This window comes from Carcharodon carcharias, chromosome 21 (genome assembly GCF_017639515.1).
Source record: "Carcharodon carcharias isolate sCarCar2 chromosome 21, sCarCar2.pri, whole genome shotgun sequence".
NCBI classification, from domain to species: domain Eukaryota; kingdom Metazoa; phylum Chordata; class Chondrichthyes; order Lamniformes; family Lamnidae; genus Carcharodon; species Carcharodon carcharias.
In genome coordinates, this window is record NC_054487.1 from 42923644 (window position 1) to 42943717 (window position 20074).

Sequence of the window (20074 nt, forward strand, 5' to 3'; positions counted from 1 at the left end):
GCTTCACATTTACCCTAAGATGTAATTTGGGAATAGGCTAAAGGAATCTTTCAGTTCCTGTGTGGAATTTAATGCCCTCCCCCATGGCAGGTTTGGTGGTAGGAGGGTATGGTGGATGTGCTCTCCAAAATGGGGTTTGGGGAGGGAATTTGCAATTGGATCCAACTGCTCTAGACTAGCATCAGTAGCGCAGTCTCAATCAAGGGGTGGGAATCAGATAGCTTTCCTATTAAATCTGGAGTCAGGCAGGGCTGCTCTCTCTCCCCTGTCCTTTTTATGTATTGCATAGAACCCTTTGCTGAGTCCATCAGGAATCCAGGCATAAGAGGAGTGACGATCCCAGGCAGTGGAGGCACTCAGGTGAAAGCCTCCCTGTACATGGAAGATGTCGCCGTCTTCTGCTCGGATCCGCTGTTGGTGCGCAGACTGATCCACATCAGTGACCAGTTCGAACTGGCCTTGGGAGCCAAGGTAAATTGTGGGAAGAGCGAGGCCATGTTCTTTGGGAACTAGGCTGACTGATCCTTTGTCCCTTTCACTATCAGGGCTGATGGCCTGAAGGTGCTGGGGATATGGTTCGGAGGGACCAGGGCATGTGTTAGAAGCTGGAAGAAGCAAGTGTCTATGGTGAAAAGAAAACTGGGCATGTGGGAGCGACACTCCCTCTCCATTGCAGGTAATTAGGTGTGAGGCACTCTTGCTGTTGCTGTACGTGGCGCAGGTCTGGCCCATTCCAGACTCCTGCGCGATGGCGATTACCCGAGCCATCTTTCACTTTATCTGGAGGTCAAAAATGGATCACGATGTACAAGCCTCTAGATAAAGGGGGAAAAAATGTGCCCAACATCGGCCTCATACTGATGGCCACCTTTGTGGGCGGCTGCATCAAGCTGTGCGTAGACCCTCGGTACACAAACACCAAGTGTCACTATGTGCTGAGGTTCTACCTGTCCCCGGTGTTGCAAAGGATGGGTCTGGCCACGCTGCCGCGGAACGCTCCAAGTAGTTGGACCATACCGCACCACCTGTACCTCGTGGAAAAATTTATGCAGAGAAACACCTTTGACCATAAGTCCATCAGGCATTGGTCGGCACGTAACGTCCTAGAGGCCCTGAGGGAAAAGGAGAGGGTGGATCCTGTGGGATGGTTCCCCGAGCAGACTGTCAAAGTCATTTGGCAGAATGCATCGCCAGAACTTTCCAACAAGCACCAAGATGTAGCTTGGCTGGTGGTGAGGAAGGCCCTCCTCGTCAGATCCTTCCAACACGCCAGGAGTCTCACCCTCCTCTGCACGTTGCCCTTGAGGTGGCTGTGGTGGGGACGAGACCGTTGTTCGCCTCCTTGTGGATTGTGCCTTTGCAAAGAAGGCCTGGAGAGAGTTGCAATGGTTTCTGTCGAGGTTCATCCCGAGCAGTTCTGTGACACAGGACTCTGTGCTCTACGGGCTGTTCCCAGGGACACACACCAAGACAAACATCAACTGCAGCTGGAGGATCATCAACTCAGTGAAAGACGCTGTTTGGTCTGCCCGAAACTTGTTGGTCTTCCAGCACAAAGAGTTGTCCCCGACTGAGTGTTGCAGACTGGCACAGTCCAAAGTCCAGGACTACGTGCTGACGGACGCACTAAAGCTTGGGGCAGCCGCCGCAAAGACGCAATGGGGACAGGTCGCTGTCAAAGACCTTTCTGCCACAGTGCACCGAGGGGCTGGGAACTGTTGAGAGCCCCTCAGGCTGTACAGCTCAAAATGAATGTATGCAGTGAATACTAAGTGTGTTATAATTGTATTGAAGCACCTCAGAGTGCAACATGATGTACATTGATAACTCCAATACCATTGTCTGATTGTCTATATTGACCATATTGAAACGATTGTAATATTCATTGATTGTATTGATGCAGCATGTGTAAAAGTTGAATCTGATTGTACTTATGTGATGGTGATTTTGAAATGGTTTGGAATGTTCTTCCATTTATTTTATGAATAAAGTATATTTTTCAAAAAAAAAAGGGTGCTGGATGTGGACCCTGCTGCCTTCCCACCTCTGCCCTGATTAAGTCTATGGTGGGAAGGCTTCTTTACGTCCTTCCCTTCTCACTGCCAATTGAGGCTCTTAACTGGGTAAATTAATGCCCCATTAAAGGTCTCATCCCACTAGCAAACGGGAAGCCTGAAATGAACACCTAACATCTGGATGGGATTGCTTCTGGGCTCCCGGGGGAGGAGGGGAGTCCCTTGTTCAAAGGCATTCAGTGCCTTGTTGAGAGATTCAGCATCGGTAAGGGTGGCCCACAGAGAGCCAACCCCTGCTGCTGCCAACATCCTCCCCTTGCAACCCCTTGCACCATCATTCATCTGTGCCTGGGTCCATTGGCAAGCTTAGGCCTCAGATGGGTGTAAAACTGGCAACAGTCACAGCCCCCATGGCCACAAAGAGCTGCCAGCTTCTGATTGTTGGCAGTTTTCCTGAGAGCAGGTCTCCCACCCCTGTGGTCCTTGATCCTGGGGAAGGCCTGACGCTGCCCAGTTAAGTGCCTGAGTGACAATTAATTTGGTGAGCCTTCCTGAAAAGAAGCAACTTGGGGCTGTCACTGGCACACCAGCCGATGGGTGAGACCCTGTCACCTCCATTATATAACGCTCACTCTATCTAACTTGACCAACTGCATTCACCTTGTCAGTATTATTAAATAACACTCTCTGTTCTTTTCTTCCTTCATTTAAAGACGCTTTGCCTCAAAGTCTGGGCAGAGATTTTAGTGAAAAATAAAATGACCTGATTCATTCAGTTAATCATGTTTTGAAAGTGTAGTCCAAGCATACTGTTAAAATAGTGCAGTTACTTAATGTTTATGTTTTGATGTTGCTTTTTCAGGATTGCCAGCCTTGCCTAATTGGGTACAGATGACTGGAAATCACAACTAACCATAAACAAAAGAAAGTCATGCATTTATATAGCACCTTTCATAACCACTAGATGTCCCAAGACACTTTACAACCAATGTAGTCACCATTGTAATGTAGCAAACTTGTGGTTTTGAATTTGCTCCTGACTAAAATGAAGGGATATCATGTGCACTGTGCTACACTAGTTATCATACGTTTTTAAAGCTTCATATTTAGGTGGAAACTTTAATTCTACTTTTTTTGAAGTCTTTCCCATATATTTGAAAGGATTAAATAATGTGAGGGCAGGTTTCCAAAGTGCCTCTGTACATTGAGCATTAATTCCCGTGAGTGTTCTTGAGCACAGAGGCCTCTTCAGCTTTATTTATTTACTTATTTATTTGCAGGATGTGACTGTCACTGGCAAGGCTAGCACTTATTACCCACTTAGGTCTTTGAGAAGATGGCAATGAGCCTCTTAAATACAACTGAATGGCTTACTAGGCTTTTTCAAAGGCAGTTAAGAGTCAATCACATTGCTTTGGGTCTGGTGTCATGTATAGGCCAGACCAGATATGAATGACAGATTTCCTTCCCAAAAGGACGTTAGTGAACAGTGGATTTTTATGGCAACCCAGTAGTTTTTAGGGTCATGATTACTGATAGTGGCTTTTAAAAAAATTCCAGGTTTATTTAGCACCCAACTTCTGTGCTGGGATTTCAACTCGTGTCTTCAGAGCATTAGTCTAGGCCTCTGGGTCCAGCATGTTTAATCAGACTCTACAGAATATCATCCACTTACAACTTCCATTCTTTTAAGTGTTCCCCCAGAGGGAGGAGGAAGTGAGATTTAAACTTTATATATGTACCAAGAAGGTCCATTATTTCCATCCAAACAATTCATAATGACATAAAGGTTTTGCAGTCTTCTGTCCTAAGGTCATTTGCAGAAGAAGCCTGGTGTTTTCTAGTATGTGGCTGCCACCTGGTGGCAAAGCTTAGTTACAGTCCTGCCTGAAAAATCGGATTTGCAAACGAGTCCATAAATCAAAAGGAACATTAGGCTGCAGTGATACTAGTGAAGCAAAACTTCATGAAGCTAGTTACTGACTCTGTTAAAGCTGTGGAATTGGCTCATTAACATTTAAATGACTATCCAGGATTGAATTTCTTTGCAGTATGTGAGTAAACTATTGCAGTCGCATGATGGTTTGACGAAAAATTAACTGAAATCCGAACGGAAACTTCCTTTCCCGACTAGACTTTCCATTGGCGCCCCCTGATCAAATGCCCTGATAGTGGTGTGACCCAAATCACTGAGTCACAATTTAGTTTCTCACCCAACTCCTCTTGTACTTCTCTTCCTTAAAATACTTCATCTTGTTCCATCATTCTTGCCTCTCCTTTAAAAATCATTATTCTCCATCAACAAACCCCACCATCCCTGAGCTCCCCACCTGAATTTTCTCAAGATCTCCTCACTCCCTTCGTCGTCAGCCTCTGCACTGAGCATCTCCATCTCAGTTCACATTGTCCTCTCTCCTCTGAATTTACTGCTCTATCCCCCATCCTCTTAAACCTTCCATATAAACTCTCCAACTTGTATTCATGATCATATCCTCAATCAAACTGTCTCATGTGTCCATCCTCCTCCCATGGGTCCTGATCGCAGATGAAGCCATCTCCAACTTCTCCTTTGCATGTCCTGCCACCCACACTCCCTTCCTACCTTCCAACCTCACATTCTTCTGTGTCTTACCCTGGAAAAACTCACCTTAAATCATTTACAAATACACTTTGAAACTCCCAACTGCCCAGCCTTTGGTCTTCCATTCACCATGATACTTTAGTAACTGTTGATCTGTTCAGCCACTCCCTCAACTTCACCTTTGACACCCTTGGTTGAGGGCATCAGTGACCTCTCAGTTGTATTTATGAGCGGAGGATTGTGATGTTACACAGAGGTCCCCAATAGAGCCCTGGAATGAGCCACTTGCAAAAAGGTTGAATGTGGCGGTCATCTTTAGAACCACTGGCAATGGATGGCCTCCCAGACCGTGCGGCATCAGATCCTCCCAAAGAATGTAGCAGACGTGAGCCACCCTTGAAAAGTGACGGCGTCTTCGGCACAGTCTCTCACTCATCTGCAAGTATGACAGACGTCTTTGGTACATCCTGGGTCACGCTTAACACCATGGAATTGGTCTCTCCTCCTTAGCTTCTGGGTCTTCATGGGGCTCCTGATAGCGATGGACCCTTCTTCTCCTCCTCAGTTGCATGAAAACCATAAAGACGCAGCAATGCCTGCTGCTCAATTCTGCACTCCTCCTCGTGTCTGTGGAAAAATTGATCAGAGACATGATTGAACCTTACCCTGCAATAATCACCTTCCATTACCAAGCTATGGACTTATAACACTCTTGGGCTGCCCTCATTCCAGACATTCCATCCCCAGATCCTCCCTCTAAGGATTTTTGGAAGCTGAGATCCTGGTCCCCCCACCCCCACTGGACTCCAGCACTCCAAGCATGACAGTCCATTCACATAGAGGGTTGGATCTGGACGAGTACAGTCAGGTGCTATCAGCCTCAGACAGGGCACTGTCAGGCTGCCTCCTTTGGAGGAGACCAGAGCCCAGCCTTGCACTAATGTAATGACTGCAATCATTGAGGTGTGTAAAGCTGAACCTCTCAGCTCCAATGTGTAGGGGCAAATGTTAGTATATCTGGACTTCCATAAGGCCTTTGGTAAGGTGCCGCACACAAGGTTAATACACAAGATAAGATCACACAGAGTTAAGGGTAACATATTAGCTTGGATAGAGGATTGGCTTACCACCAGAAAGCAGAAAGCCGGGATAAATGGGTCTTTTTCTGGATGACAAGCTGCAACTAGTGGGGTACCACAAGGTTCGGTCCTTGGGCCCCAACTATTTACAATATATATTAATGATTTGGATTCAGGGGTAGAAGGTATGATAGCTAAATTTGAAGATGACACCAAAATAGTTGGGAAAGTAAATTGCAATGATGAAATAAGAAATTTACAAATGGATATGGATAGGTTAGGTGAATGGACCAAAATCTGGCAGATGGAGCTTAACGTGGATAAATGTGAAGTTATCCATTTTTGGTTGGAAGAATAAAAAGGCGACATTATTTAAATGGAGAGAAACTTCAGAATGCTTCAGTGCCAGATGGATCGGGTGTCCTCGTGCATGAATCGTTGAAAGTTAGTATGCAGGTACAACAGGTAATAAGGAAGGCAAATAGAATTTTGGCATTTATTGCTAAAGGAATAGAGTATAAAAATAGGGAAATGTTGTTGCAACTCTACAAGGCATTGGTAAGAATGCACCTGGAGTACTGTGCACGGTTTTGGTCCCCTTACTTGAGGAAGGATGTAGTTGCATTGGAGATGGTTCAGAGGAGGTTCACTAGATTGATTCCAGAGATGTGGGGCTTGTCTTATGAGGAGAGATTGAGCAGTTTAGCCCTATACTCGCTAGAGTTTAGAAGGATGAGAGGAGATCTAATTGAGATATATAAGATGCTAAAGGGGATAGACAAAGTAGTAGACGTGGAGCAGATATTTCCCCTTCTGGTGCATTCTAGAACGAGAGACCGTAGTTTTAGGCTAAGGGGTGGTAGATTTAAATCAGAGATGAAGAGGAATTACCTTTCTCAAAGGGTCGTGAATCTGTGGAATTCACTATCTCAGAGTGCTGAATAAATTTAAGGAGGAGATAGACAGATTTTTAATTAGTAACGGGTTGAAAGGTTATGGGGAGAGAGCAGGAAATTGGAGTTGAGGCCGAAATGAGATCAGCCATTATCGTATTGAATGGCGGGGCAGGCCTGAGGGGCTGAATTGCCGCCTCCTGCTCTTAGTTCTTATGTTCTTATTTTGACCCTTTATAGATGAATCCTTCTGACCTTTGCACATTCCTATGAGAGGGACAAATGGTCATTCATACCCAATCAGTATTTGGCCCCAAGCCAAAATGCAAGAATGCACTTCATGAGTTAAGGTGCCCAAATCCTTCATTTGGTATTTATAGACTCATAGACATTTATAGCACAGAAAGAGGCCATTTGGCCCATTGTGTCCATGTCAGTCAACAAAGATCTGACTACAGTAATCCCATTTTCCAGCGCTTGGCCCATAGCAAGGCAACGCAAGTGAATATCTAAATACTTAAATGTTACAAGAGTTTCTGGTTCAACCACCCTTTTAGGCAATGAGTTCCAGACTCCCACCACCCTCTGGGTGAAAAACATTTCTCCTCAACTCCCCTCTTATTCTCCTACTTCTTACTTTAAATCTATGCCCCCTGGTTATTGACCCCTCTACTAATGGAAAAATGCCTTCCTATTCACCCTATCTATGCCCCTCATAATCTTATACACCACTATCAGGCCCCCTCTCAACCTTTGCTGCTCCAAGGAAAACAGCTCCAGCCTATCCAATCTTTCCTCATAGCTCAGACCCTCCAGCCCAAGCATTTGTCTCTTCCTAACATGTCTTGGCTGAGCCTTGCTCTCTATATCCTGAAGCAGAAATTATTAGGGTGTCCTTTCAATTTGCCCAATTGTGCAGTAGTTGTCTCCTTCTGCAAGCCCTCCGACCCCTCCCTTTTTTTTTCCAAGGTTATTTTTCAACTATGTCATTCCACCGGCTGTTGAAATGGTTCTGCTCCACTCTTATTATGACACCAGCTTCCAACACTCTCTAGCCCTCCCTCTTTAACCCTGGAGCTCATCGTTATTCTAGTAGATATTCCCTTCCTCTCCTTGAATCATTTTCTGTGGGTGTTCTCGTGCCCCATGTCGACCTCACTTCTCTCCATCTTGAGGCCCTATGCCCAGTGACCTATCAAGATCCCCCAATATGAGACCATTGAGTGCCTCCCTCTTATTACCAGTTCCCCATTTACAAGGCTGCTGATGCCTCCCTTGATTCTGACTGTGTCATGTGCTGCCCAGTACCAAGCCATCAACCGCAGACCCAAATGTGTGAGGGACTAACCATGCCCTGCACACTATGCTGTGCATGATTGATACAGGATGGACAGGGCCTCCCCCTCCCTGGGGGACCAAGATATGCATGCCAGGCATTGCCTTGTAGCATGGCGCACACTGCCCTAGGACTGTCTTTACTTTCTGGCCCCAAAACATGGTGTGCATTGCTCCGGGACTGCTTTTACTTTCTGGCCCAGACTACATGGTGTGCACTGCCCTGTACTGCCTCCGAGGTATCCCCCAGTCTTCCTTTAAAACTGGCCCTCACCATAATGACTGAGTCTCTGTCCAACCCTTCCCTCTTGGGCTCTGCAGTAATTGTAGCTTTCAAGAATGTAGTGACAGTAGCTTTCAGACTTATTGCTTGACAGTGTGAATGAATCAGCTCTAAGCACAGGTAACCTTAGAGTGGGGGTTCTCCTTCTAGTTGTGGAGCTTGATGGAAGCATATAACTGCTGCTGCAACCTGCAAAAAAATTCAATGTTTCTAATGAAAAACTTGTCTGAGAAATGAAGTTCATAACAAACTGGTGATGAGGATAAATCAGATCTGGCATTGTCCCTCGCCCAGCGACTATGAGTATCTTGTTTAAACAGAAGAAAAGGAAGATATACTCACCAGAGATACCACATTTTGGCAAGATCGACCCTTTGAACCATCCACAGAGGATTGATGTCAACTTGTAGAATGCCTTGGGTTCTGTTTCCAGGCAAACAAAATAACAGGGGAGGAAAAGTGGAGAGCAATTCTCCTAACCTTTTGCAGGACTAAAACCCATAATTTAATCTGAAATTTGATGACACTGAGCACCCCCGATTCAAAGGCGAATTGGTAGACCTTGCTAAGGTACACTTTCAACACAAACCCTCAGTCACCATGCAAAGGTTCAAGTTTAATTTGAGGATTAGAGCCCTGAGGGAGACCATTGCTACATGGTGAAATTGAAACAACTGACTGAACACTGAGATTTTGGGGATCGTTTGGTCTGTGGTATACAAGATGATGCCATCGATTTTACAAAAGCATTGGAAATAATGCTCATGATGGAAAGCACTGAACAGGACACACAGGCTATACAAGGTGCACAAAATGGCACCATTTTCCAGTAGGGGTGGGAACAGACAGCCAGGTGTGATGTGAAAAGCCGGGACTCCACCACAAAGCAGGAGACCGTCTACACTAACCAAAAATTTAAAATAAACACAGGAAAAGGCTCAGCAGCAAATCTGAAAATTTATTGTTACCAATGTGAAATTTGCTGTTTTAAAAACGTGGAGTGTTATTTTTGCCATAAAAGAGGGCACATACTGAAGCATTGTAAAACAAAATTGAGACAGACTCCCAGGCAGCAAGCTAAGTTAATTGAAGTATATAATGTGAAAGAACCAGAGACCATCAATTCTGAGGTTTACTCCCTATTTAGTGTAAAAGTAGGGAAGACAGAGCCAATTACTGTTACTGTGCAGGTAAATGGAAAACCTTTAATGATGGAAATAGACACTGGTGCTTCAACCACTGTAGTGGGAGAGCACACCTTCAAATATTTAAACAAGGGTACTCAACAATTGAATTTAAGCAGACGTCAACCAAATTGAAAATTTATACTGGCAAATTTATCCAAGTGAAGGGAATTACCACTGTACCATGTTTATTATAAGCATCAAACACATAACTCCCGGTGATTGTAGTAGAAGGTGAAAGACCAAGCCTTCTAGGTCACAACTGGTTGAGGGAAATTAACCTTTATTTCAAAAGGAAGCAGGAAGAGTTCCTGAGTTGGGAAAGGAACAAGGCAAGCTAATTCAGAAAGAGCCTGGAGAGTCAAAGGACCTTAACAGGATGTGAAAGGAGTATGTAGCCATTCAGCAACCTGAGGAAATGAAGACTGTCTGCCTTAAACAGCAGCATGGAAGAACAACAGAAGAGACTCAAGGAAACTCTGCTGAATTACAGAATTCAAGATGAAGCGAGTGAACTCTGCAAAGAAAAGGAAAACTTGTTGAAAGACCTTTAGACACCACAAGGGTCCCTCAGGTCAAAGTTTGTACCTTTGGAAAATTCCATGGGTCATGGAATTATAAGTTCAATCTCTCAGGTGGTTTCCTGATCTAGGTGGAACATGGGAGCTTCACGACTTTTGAGTCTCTTACAGGATCCACATTATCTGGAACCGCAGCAACATCAAATACCTCTTTAGGCACAGGCAGTGTTATCCACTCTGACAGAGACATCTAGTATGTCTATTCTTGGCTGATCAATTTCAACAGGAACCAAGGTTTCTACAATGGTTACAGGTGGAACATTGGTTTGTTGGAGTGTCTCCCTTCTTCGCAAATGATCCATGTGTTTGCAGGTGATCAGGCCCTCCACTTCTACATGGTATGACAAGGGTCCGGTCACAGAAACTATTACACCAGGTAACCCACTCGATCTACCACTGAAGTTTAATACATATACTGCTTCACCAACAATAAACTCTCACTCAAGACTATGCAAATCATGGTTCCAGGAGGAAGCCAACAGATACAAGAAGGAGACAGAAGAGCTGTAGAATCAGCTGAGTGAAACACAAGAGGCATTAGAAGGAAAAGTCGTGGAACTTTCCAAAATACAAGTAGGTGATGAAGCCATGGGTAGCTCAACCCCTGAATGGAACCAAGTTGAGATTTTGCCTGAGAGAGGTCAGGCCAGCTGTGAAGTTAAAATGAAGGATGAGAATAAACTCTGTGGTAGACAGAAGAAGACAAGATGGAAGATGTTTCAGGAAAGACAATGAACAACCCCTCATGCTACTACAGGTTCAAAACCTTCAGAGTTACTTATGAAGCAATGCCTTTAAACAAGATTAAGCCTGGTATGTCCCAATTTGGAGGGGAAATTTTCAAAGAGGAGTAGAAAGAATTTAACATCAATCTGAACAAACTGGAGAACCAGTTGGCAGAGAAAACGCAGCAATGTTCAAGGTTCCAGGAGGAAGCCAACAGATACAAGAAGGAGACAGAAGAGCTGTAGAATCAGCTGAGTGAAACAAAAGAGGCATTAGAAGGAAAAGTCGTGGAACTTTCCAAAATACTAGTAGGTGATGAAGCCATGGGTAGCTCAACCCCTGAATGGAACCAAGTTGAGATTTTGCCTGAGAGAGGTCAGGCCAGCTGTGAAGTTAAAATGAAGGACGAGAATAAACTCTGTGGTAGACAGAAGAAGACAAGATGGAAGATGTTTCAGGAAAGACAATGAACAACCCCTCATGCTACTACAGGTTCAAAACCTTCAGAGTTACTTATGAAGCAATGCCTTTAAACAAGATTAAGCCTGTTATGTCCCAATTTGGTGGGGAAGGTGAAGAAAAGTCAAGGGAATCAAAAAGCGATCATGATTTGCATAGTCTTGAGTGAGAGTTTATTGTTGGTATATGTATTAAACTTCAGTGGTAGATCGAGTGGGTTACCTGGTGTAATAGTTTCTGTGACCAGACCCTTGTCATACCATGTAGAAGTGGAGGGCCTGATCACCTGCAAACACATGGATCATTTGCGAAGAAGGGAGACACTCCAACAAACCAATGTTCCACCTGTAACCATTGTAGAAACCTTGGTTCCTGTTGAAATTGATCAGCCAAGAATAGACATACTAGATGTCTCTGTCAGAGTGGATAACACTGCCTGTGCCTAAAGAGGTATTTGATGTTGCTGCGGTTCCAGATAATGTGGATCCTGTAAGAGACTCAAAAGTCGTGAAGCTCCCATGTTCCACCTAGATCAGGAAACCACCTGAGAGATTGAACTTATAATTCCATGACCCATGTATATATTTTTAATGTCATGAAGGTGGACGTTCTTGTAAATACAAAAAATTTAAAGGGGGAGGAATGTAGTAATTGTAGCTTTAAGGAATGTAATGACTGTAGCTTTCAGACTTATTGTGTTGTATAGTATCACATGACCATGTGAATGAATGAGCTCTAAGTGTGGGGAACTTTAGAATGGGAGGTCTCCTTCTAGTTATGGAGCTTGATGGAAGCATGTAACTGCTGCTGCAGCCTGTAAATAAAGTTTGCTGTTTCTAATGAGAAACCTGTCTGGAAAATCAAATCCATAACAGGCTGTAGTCACCATCCCTCTACCCCTCCACCACCCATGTGTCTCTGTCCACCTCTTCCCTCGCAGGCTCCAGTCACCATCCTCCTGCACCCCCCCCAACCATCCCCACCAGTCATATGTCTCTGTCCATCCTTCCCTCCTGTGCTCCAGTCAACGCCCCTGCCCCCAGTGAAGCATGTGCCTTCCCCTCTCCCTATCCTCTTCAATCACTCACCCCACCCCCCAGTCAAGCATGTGGCTTCTCCCCCCTTCTCTTCCTACTCGTTTTGCCTGAACAGCTTTGGTATGGAGTCAGAGCAGCCGCAAGAGCAGCTCAGTGAAAGGTAGATGAACACTGCATGCACAAACCTCACAGTGACGAGTGAAGTGCAGTTCGCCAGGTGCATGCCAGTAATATCCGGTCATGAATCAGATGGCCTAATTATCCATGGGCAGATTAGATTTGGAGTGCAAATGTGATTCCGACGAGCTGGGTTTTTAATGATATTCATGAGATGCAAAGGCATGCAAATGCGGTTCCCAACATGGCGCAGTGGGAAACCCAACCTGCCATGAAAGTCCAGAGGAGAAAATTGCAACCTGTTTGCTCCCTCTCCACAACTAGCCCTGTGGTAGAAATAAGAAGCTGGTGAGGAACACTGACCTCCATCAACAACTGCTTCATCTAAGCTGCTGCAAGCCAGTAGAGGTCATGTTTCGACATGAAACAAAACCCAGGAGGAAAGAACCCCATCCCCGGTCACCTGGAGATCATAAGATCATTTCACCCTCTCTTGACAGACTCCCAACTCACCATTGTCGACTTCCTGATGTGCTGCCACCCTGGCAATGTCAAGTGCCTTCTCTTCCATAGACATGAGAATAGCTAGATTGGGTGCTCTACAACCTGACAGAGCCCTTTCTCTGGAGTTGTGAGCACTTTACTCCTGCAAGGTAAAGAAGGAGAGATTTAAGACCATGGTGCCCTCCAGCAGCTCAAACACAGATGATTTCACTGAATTCAGTGTTGCCTCTTCCACAAGGGCTTGTGGTGTGAGCTTTGGCAATGACTGAGTGGTGCTCTGGGACAATCATATCCTCCATGTGCCAGGGCACTGTGCACCTTCAGGTTGCTGAGCTTGTGGGTGAGCTGGTCACTACAGAGCTAGAGGCCTTTCATTTGAGTGTGGCATTGCACTCAGCTTGTCAGCCCTAGAAGATCATTGAAGCGCTTTTGGTACTGTAGCCATGTCCTGCTGACAATGTTGCGACTGCTTGCTTCATGAGACATCTCCAGCCATGCCTACTTGTTCTGGCTGGCTGACCTTCTCCTGCTGCTTTCTGGAAAGAGAACACTCTGCTGTGTAGCCACTGTTTCAAGGAAGGGGGAGGGGGGGTGGGGAGAGGTGGGGTGGGGGTATTTGGTGAACACCCTTCCGGCTGATGAATGCATGTCCAGCTGTCTGAGGTTAATAGGGGTCATTAACTGCAGTTTTGAGGTTGGAAATGGAACTGATACAGTTAAATCAGCATTACAAGCTGACTGACATCATAATCTGTGTACTTGTGATGCATGTTCCCAATGCCCACGCTAACACCCTTGCCAAAATGGTATTCAGCATGGCCTGCACCAGAAGTATGTATGTGTGAATGCCATTTTACACTCAAAATGGCAGCCTTGGGGCTGACAAAAATAGTGCTATAGAGCTGAAGTTTGCAGGTAAATCACTAAATATAACCTACCTCCAACTAAAGTGTGGAGTAGCTTCATAAAATGATTACTAAACTCCAGATGCAAATGCTACTTTGATCATGTATTACAGCAAAACCTTTCCAGATCAACAACTTTTTCTGCTCACTGATTTATTAATGTCAATTCATGAGCCCTGAGAATATTTCATGGTTACTGCACTTCAATCTTTCTGGCAGTGAAGAGTGTAGAAGTCATGTCTGGACAATAGTGAAGGAAGCCTTTTATGTGATGTTCTTTTTTACTCTAGCATACAATGTTGAATAAGGCCCTGACATTTCTACTGGTCTCCCATCTGAGGCCTATTGCTACTCATCACCCAAACATCAATTTTCCAAACATTTGACTACTGGGACTGTCACTGGTAGCTCCTTCCTCACCATGTGCAATACTGGCAGAAGGAGCAGTGCCTAGATTCTCAGTTTGCTTCTCTCCAGACTTGCTCATATTCTAGTTGCTTCCTGCTTCTGCCAGATGGGGATTGGTGGTAGTGAAGGAAAAGCCTAAAGTACCCTGACGGATCACATCAATTACCCGCTGAAGGCCTCATTTTCAGCTAAGCTGTTCAGTAGGAGATGCATTTGGACCTTTGAGGCCCTTCCCTCTTTAATTTAGCTCCTGTCTCTTCTGGTGCTGCAATGATGGTTCCACTGCAGTGGGACCATCCAGAAGTCCGACTGGTGGGAGAAATTCTACTGGAAACTTACCATGAATGTCTATTTTATCTCTTATTCAGAAAACAGGTCTGAAGTCATGATTGATTCAGGGTGGCAGGCATGAGTCCTGCTTTAACCTGTAGGAGTGGGAATGTACAGCCCCAAGGGTCAACCAATGACTGATGCAATATGCTGCTTCACTACTTTATTTGATTCAAGAGGAGTTGAAACATGGCATTCCAAGAATTTATTAAACATACTAAGTAGCATTGTAAAGAATTTAACCTGAAACAATAGATAAAAACAAAAAAACTGCAGATGCTGAAAATCCAAAACAAAAACAGAATTACCTGGAAAAACTCAGCAGGTCTGGCAGCATCGGTGGAGAAGAAAAGAGTTGACTTTTCGAGTCCTCATGACCCTCAGCAGAACTGAATCATTATGAAACACATCTTTAGTAATGTCACACTGTAGCATTAAAAAGATGCACATAATGCAGCAGGTTTACTTTGGTAAATTTAGATCAAATTTTTTTCAGTTCAAAGTCTGCTAGGCTTATAAGTAAATTGTCTCTGTTTTGATATAAAGAATATCTCTTAAAATTGTTATGATTCCCTTAGAGATCAATGACTTTTAAAGAGTAATTTGAACTTCAGTTAATATCTGAAAGAATGGCATGTCAAGATTTCAGGTTAAACTTTTACGATTAAAAGTAACTAAAAAAAACACTATAGACTAAACATTATTTTCTTTTTGTAGGCAACTTGTAGTTCAAATTACAGAACCTGCTTCATACTTGACACACATTACACTCACCACATATTTACAGTCTTTAAAACAAATAGTCTACAGGTGCTGCCAGCTTTCAATGGGTTGTTTCCTTTTCACATCCCCAGTTGGATAACTGCTAATCCCAGAAGCAACTTTCAATGTGAGGATTGCACTGTTGACTCCTTCCCTCTAACCTCAAGCTAGGTGAATCTTCTAGCCTTCCTTAAATCCTCATGAATTTAGTGTTCAATCTGAGTGCAAGCTCCCACCCATGTTCTGTAATTTGAAGTATAAGTACGTCAAGGATAAAAATACTGCAGGTATATCATTACATAAAAAAAGTCTACATAGCCTTAATTTGCAGTGAAATGCTTCAGAGTAACAAATATAGAGACAGTTAATTTAATATGTCTCCACCTATAGGAAAGCAGACATTTACTGTCAGTTGTTGTTCTGATGTCATCAATGTGATTGACATACAAGAGAGAGGAAAAGTCGAGCTGTCTTTGATTTGCAAGCACTGGGAGCTGTTCCTCCCACTCAGTTATTCATTTACGGTGCTCATTGTCCTGAGTGAGAATGTTTGTGCAGTTAAAATTATTACCAATGCTGGAAGATTGTGGGTTTATTTTTATATTGTTCTGGAGGTATAGGTAACTTTGTTATTCAGAACTTGGTGGCAGAAGCCACCGACATCAGCTACTAGCCGCACATTAATATATGTCAAGTGCTGGAGTGGAAACTTCAGGACGATTTTCAATTTGGGAGTGGTGGCAGGAAAGGCAGGTTGAGTTCTTGACTGTGAATCAAACAGTGAGAAGGAGATTATTACCATTGGTTGAAATAGAAGGGGTAAAATTCAGTTTAGGGTGTTGTGCAAAATGGGTGGCAGTGGATCAACCAGCTATCATATACCTGTCGAAAGTCCTTTCTGTTAAACTCATCTGAAAGGAAAATCCGATGGTGGTCAATGCACAACCGCCTGTTGCGAACTCCTGCTGAAGTTAAATCACTATCCCATAAGGCTAAAGATTTTTAACATTTTTATTTAGTTATTTTTTTAATATCCATTCACAGGATGTGGGCATTGCTGGCAGGGCCAGCATTTATTGCCCATCCCTAGTTGCCCTTGAGAAGGTGGTGGTGAGCTGCCTTCTTGAACCGCTGCAGTCCATGTGGTGTAACTCTTTTGAGTACAAACCCGCTTCCATCTATTTCAGATGAAGTTACATTGTTTCATAGTTTGCCATTGTGAGATTTGAACTCTTGATCTTGGGGTTACAAACCCAGTACCATACACCCACAGTGCTGTTAGGAAGGGAGTTCCAGAATTTTGACCCAGTGACAGTGAAGAAATGGCGATATATGGTGAGTGCCTTGGAGGGGAACTTCCAGGTGCTGGTGTTCCCATCTATCTGCTGCCTTTGTCCTTCTAGATGATAGTGGTCGTGTGTTTGGAAGGTGCTGTTTAAGGATCCATGCTGTCTAAGGGTCCATTAGTCTTTGTTTTGCTAAATACATTGAACGCTCTTCCCCTGAAAAGTTGATGAGCCTGGGGACCAATTGAAAATTTCAAAACTAAGATTGAGAGCCAGATTTTCACAGAGTTTGGAAGCCTCATGGACCTTTAAAAATGGTGGCAGGACCCAGCTGCAGAACTGCTGTCCCCATTTCCAGATCCAATTTTTGTCTGGTAATGTCAGCCCAGAATGTAATTTGTTTTTCTTTATAAATAACTGCAGAAAAGTCAGATGTCAGGGCATGACACTCTTTATCTTTACTGTTTCGTTTCTAGAGAAAAAAATTACGAAACAAGTTCACTGCTGTAACTATTATCTTTGTGCAAACCAAAGTAAAATAACTTTCAGTGAAGGGAATTTATTCTTATTATTTATTGCCACACAGTTTTTCTTTCCAACTGTATGTGAAGGAAAAACAATGCATTACTCTGTGTGATCCAGTTTTGCTCCATCAGTCCAAAAGAAATATTCCTCCTGCATTATATAATATGTTATCTTTCTATTGACTCTGAACATATAAAAACAACGACCTGAATCTGATGCTCCCCGCCAGTGGGGTTTGTAGGCAGTGAGAGTAAAATTCCTTGGATAGGCTTCTCCCTGGGTTCCCGCCCTCCCCAACCATTCGGCAATTTCACGCTGGGGTGGGCAAGGCCTTGGACCCACCCTTGCCCCAGCTGAGCCCCTTAAGTGGCAAATTATTGACCACTTAAGGGGCATTTCCTGTCCAGCCTCAGTTTTTTAGGTTGGCGGGAGAAGTTCCCAGATATGAGGGGAGCACAAAAATAATCAGGTTCAGGTCTCGGTGGGGGGTGGGGGGGGTGGGGAGGGGGGGGCGCACCTCCATCAGAAGCCCCCTTCTACTTTTGCACCCCCCCCCCCCCCCCCCCCCAATCAACCCCCTACTGTAAGGTCCTGTAACCGCAGGACTTCCATCCCCCTGCCAGCCTACCCCACCCTCCCCACCCCAAGAACCTCAAAACTTATCTCTTCCAGGAATCCCAGGGCTTAGGCTCTGGGGACTGCATGCAGTCCCAGACCTGTCCACTGCAGCTTCTGGCGCTGCAGGGGTTAGAGAGCTGCTGGCCAATCAGATTGGCCGGTAGCACACTCAGGCAGGACTTCTGACCAAGTGAGGGGTGGAAGTTCTGCCTGCAGCCGTTTAGCACTCACTGAAGCATGAAATGGCTGCGGGACAGACAGTGTCAGCAGGAGTGTGTTCCCCGCAGACCCTTCGGATGGTGGAACAGGAAACCCTGCCACCCTAAAAACCCTAGTCAACATTTCTATTAAGTTTTAGATTTTCTGACAATATTTTACACAGAATTTGGAAAATGTTACTTTTAAAATATGAATTTTAAAGCAAAGGAGTTTTACATAAGTTTTTCCTTTTAAAAAAAAACACTGAGATGGAAGCTGGTTAAGACAATAAATTATAAATAATTTGTTAACCTTTCCTGGATAATTGATTTACACCTTATGATAATTCTGAGGGGGGTTCTGTGGTTACAAGCATTTAACAGGGCATATCTAGCATAAGCCCCTCTTTCTGATTGTGATTAATTAAATGTGCCAATTATTTTGGACAGCTCAAGCAATTCACAGCATTCCCATTCACAACATCCACAATGGGACACATTCTGGCTCTGAATAAAAATTAAAATGTTATAAAGCTTGTTGTTACCACTGCCAAAGCTGAGAGGGCATGGGCCATTGAACAGGCACCTCTGACAGGCACTTTCCATCCACCCCTATCACTGACCAACTCTTTAACAGCCCCAGGGCTTATGGTGAAGGTAGAGTCTGGGGACACAGGGCACTGAGTAACAACATGAGCATTTTGACAGTAAATGGAGAGACACAGGTGGGGTGCAGGTCAAAGGGTATAGACCATGTGACCATTCACCAGAATGATACTGGGCCTAAAGGGGTGAAATTATGAAAACAGGTTGTATGGACTAGGCTTATAGTACCTTGAGTGGGGAAAATTAAAGGGTGACCTAACAGAGGCATTTAGGATTATTGAAGGAGTTGCAGGATTGATAGAGAAAACTATTTCCTCTGGTTGGCGGTGAGGTCCAGAACAAATTAGAGCTAGGCCTTTCAGGGAGGGTGTCAGGAAGCATTTCTTCACAAAAAAGGTCATGAAAAGCTGTAACGCTTTCCCCCAAAAAGCTGTTGAACCTGGGGATCAATTGAAAATTTCAAAACTGAGATTGAGGGCTGGATTTTTGCAGAGCTGGGAAGACTCTACATACCTTTAAAATAGCAGTAGGTTTGGCCTGACCTATCCAGATGTGGAAGTCCTGACCCTATTTCTGACAGGTCCAATTTTTGCCAGTAGGGGAAAGGGGGCAGGCATGATTCACAGAGGCTCAGACTCAGCAAGGACATTTAAAATTCGGTCGAAGGGTCATGAGGACTCAAAACGTCAACTCTTTTCTTCTCCGCTGATGCTGCCAGACCTGCTGAGTTTTTCCAGGTAATTCTGTTTTTGTTTTGGATTTCCAGCATCCGCAGTTTTTTTGTTTTTACATTTGAAATTAGTGCTGAGCTCAAAGAGATCCAATTTTAGCTATTCCAAGGGCCTTAGTCCACAGTGTGGGAGTCATTAATTGATGGAGCAATCAAAAAGCATGATAGTGCCACCAAATGCTCCAGAACTTTTCACCCCATGGGCGCAGACTGCAAACTAATGTGCTTAGATCTCCATGGCAGCAAACAGTCAACTACTCCAACTGCAAGGGCTTCCACTCGCTGAATGTTCAGCTGGTGTTTGACCGCACAAATGCATCCTACAGGCCTGTGCATGATTCCAAGGGAGCGTCCACAACTCTTACATCCTTAGCAAATCTCAGATCCCTGACATCTTCCAGGGTCCACAGAAGCTGCAGGGTTGGCTCCTCAGAAACAAGGGCTATCCACAGAGGACGTGGCTGATGATGCCCGTGCAGTTGCCTCAGACTGCGGCAGAGCGATGGTACAACGAGGTTCATGCCGTGACCTGCACTTTGTTCCACCAAACGGTAGGCATCTTGAAAATTAGGTTCTGGTGCCTTGACAGTTCTGGTAGGGCACTGCAATACAGTTCCCAGAGGATGTCGCACATCATCGCTGCTGGCTGCGTGCTTCACAACCTGGCACTGCAATTGCGGTGGGGGGGGGTGGGGATGAGGAACTGGCTGAAGAGGAAATGAAAGAGCTGTATGATTCCCCCAATGAGGAGGACATAGAACGGGATGACGATGAAGAGGTCTGCAAAAGCAAGGATGCTGACGATGAGGCCATCGTACTGGCCAGACGAGGCAGGCACGCTTGGGAGACCCTCATAGTCGCAAGATTTGTGGAGGATGATAACGAAATGCAATGAAGACAATCCTGACATCCT